Raw genomic sequence first — 3,087 nt, forward strand, 5'->3', positions numbered from 1 at the left:
TCAGCATGGATGAGATTTTCATGAAAGTAGCATAAAGTGGGAATACTACTAATTGAATATTTTGATTCAAATCACATTGTATGATTTAGCCATAATTGTCTCTCAATTTAATTTGTTATCACCACTGCAGCTTGAAGTCACATCAATATGAAGTTAGGTTTATTTATTAAACGAAAAATCCTTTGTTTTTCTGGGAGATCTTTTACAAACAAGAATTTAGTTTCTGGAAGCATTACTTTATACATATATCAGTTACGATCAAATGACATTGGTATTAATTTAAATAAAGTTATACCATTTATAATTTTTTATAGGATGTATTTTTTTATTGATTCAAGCATGCATGAATCACAATGGCATATAATAAAGATTATCTATATCAAGTTTTATTGAAACTCGACATTAATAAGCATGTATTTGAAGAACCTTTTGCTTAGATGTATTTTGAACAACTATATTAAGTTGAATTTTAACTATATAAAATAGCATAGTAAATGATTTTAGATTGAAATAAATTTTTCTAAAAATGATTTATATATTTAAGCTTCTAATTCAATTGTATAATATTTACTTAAATTAACAGTAGTATCAATTTATAAGTTATTTAATCACATCTATTCTTTTAAATGACTATTTATATGATGGTTGTAAAAAAATTACTTTTTTATAATATGACGATACATAATTAATTATAGAAATTTTTTATAATATATCAAAATTAAATAAAGGGATTCCACTTAAAAAGTATTTTTTTGTGCTTTTAAAAGTATATATGATAGTAATTTTTTATTTTTTAATATATTTAAAATTTTCAATAATTTTTTTATATTAGTTGCAATGCATGCAGCCATATCTATTATCTAGTGTGTTTTTTTTCTTGAGTTGTGATGTCACAATCGAGCACACTGCTCTTATGGGCTCACATCCTCGTGCGGCCCCTACTTTGAAGTGAACCTATCAACAAACAAGTTTCCTTTTGATGCCTCTCCCATCCAAATTCTCACCCCTTTCCTATAACATTCTTGTTTTTATCCAACCGACTTATCGTTTTCCTTTTCGTTTGTTGTGTGTTTATGTCCGTATTCTCAGCACTTTCCTCTACATTCTTCTCTAAATTCATACGTTTTTTCCCCTCTTGAATTTATGCATTTTCTCATGTTACCAGCATAAGTATTGTAGGTTGATATATATTATCTTGTGGTGAAAACTCAGGTGGAGTCGACTTTACGTGAAGTTGATACCTAAGAGTCATGAGAGTCATTAGATGATTAGACTGATTTAACTAAATTTTCATCTAACAACTTTTAACTATTAATTTTATGTGAAATTGACTGCGCCTGAATTTTTACCTTATCTTATCCATTAATTAGATGTCTTAATTTGTTGATATATTATACCTATTCTCAGGATATCAAAATAATCGGTTACATTTTCCTTTTTTTTTAATTTTTAATTACTTAAAAAAAGAGATAGTTTGTTGCATAAGTATCCTGTAGTAATATAAGATCCGAAAAAAAAATCTTATTTAAATAGTGTAATTTAAAACAACTTAATCGATAATTAATTCTATGATTTGAATCTATGACTTTAAACTCACACGAAGACAACTTAATTGATATTATATCATTATATTTATTTATCTATTGTTCTAATTGAGTCACCAATATTTAAAGGAATAACAATTAGTGTAATTTTTTTCATTTCTAATATTTAAACTTGAAACTACTTGTTTACCTACCACTTTGTAACGGCGTTATACTGCTCTAACCTATACATATCGTAGCATAGGAGTAGTACTTCCTTTCATATCCATACTCTTGGGTAAAACATTCTTTTGTTTCTTATGTAACAGTTGTGCACCAGAAATAACTAGTTGACATTGAAATGTAAAAATTATATTCACACAAATATACTTTTATTCAAAATTAATTTTATAAAATTAAATTTATTTAAAATTTAATTTGACAAATATTAATCTAAACAGACATAATAATTGTACAAGTAAAACACAAATATAATGACTTTTTACTCATTTAGTATAGGGAAGAATTTTAAATATTTTTATAATTAATGCACGATTATTTTTCCGAACATATTCTATATTATAATTCATAAAAGATAATTTTTTTGGGTCACTAATAAAAAATAAATTATCTTATTCTTTTAAATAATATTTATTATTTCTACACATATTTAATAAATAGAATGATGGGACATGAAAAAAGACAATTTCTGTAAAGTTGTCTTTTCCATTCGAAAGTATCATTTGAAGGTTCACTTTCGTGTGCAAGAAAATCGTCGAAATTGGAAGCAACTATTTTGTGGTCTTAAAATGTCTTTTTGTTAGGATACGATTCGATCCGCAGATTGATTGAATTGGATTGTGGATATTTATTCTACATTTACATATTTGATTCGTTGATTCATAGATTTGAACAATAATAATTAAAAAATAAACAAATATTTATATATTTGGTGTTATATTTACTTATTTGTATGTTTTAATTAGTAATTATTATTTATATATTGTATTATTTTATTTTTGTTATTTAAAAAAAGTTTGATTAAAAATATTTTAAGAATAAATAAATTTAAAAACGTAAAAGAAATATTTTTATTGAATTTTTTACGTAGAAATATGATTTAAAAAAGGTTCAATTATGCGATATATTCGATTCATTCGCAAATATCGGATCGAATCCGACACTAAAAAATGCGGATATTATATCCAATTCAATCTGATAGGAATTGTGCGGATTAGATTAAATTTTCGTCCATATCTAATCCAATCCGATCTGATTCGCGTACAGGCATACACCCCTACTTTTTGTTGTACGGTGAATTTTATGGTATTTATAATTTGGTATCTAATTTTTTTATAATGAAATTTGAATATTTAATAATTATTTATTTTTATAATTTTAAAATTAAATATTAATTTTTAACTTTTTTTAATAAGTTAGACAAATATTTGTAGACATTATAATAATAACTCTGTTGCTGTGATGTATGAATAGGGGACACGACACGACATAGGACATTACACACGAATTTAAAATTCATATATGACACGAGGACACATGGTAT

Source organism: Arachis duranensis, chromosome 10, assembly GCF_000817695.3.
Source record: "Arachis duranensis cultivar V14167 chromosome 10, aradu.V14167.gnm2.J7QH, whole genome shotgun sequence".
In the NCBI taxonomy this organism is placed as follows: domain Eukaryota; kingdom Viridiplantae; phylum Streptophyta; class Magnoliopsida; order Fabales; family Fabaceae; genus Arachis; species Arachis duranensis.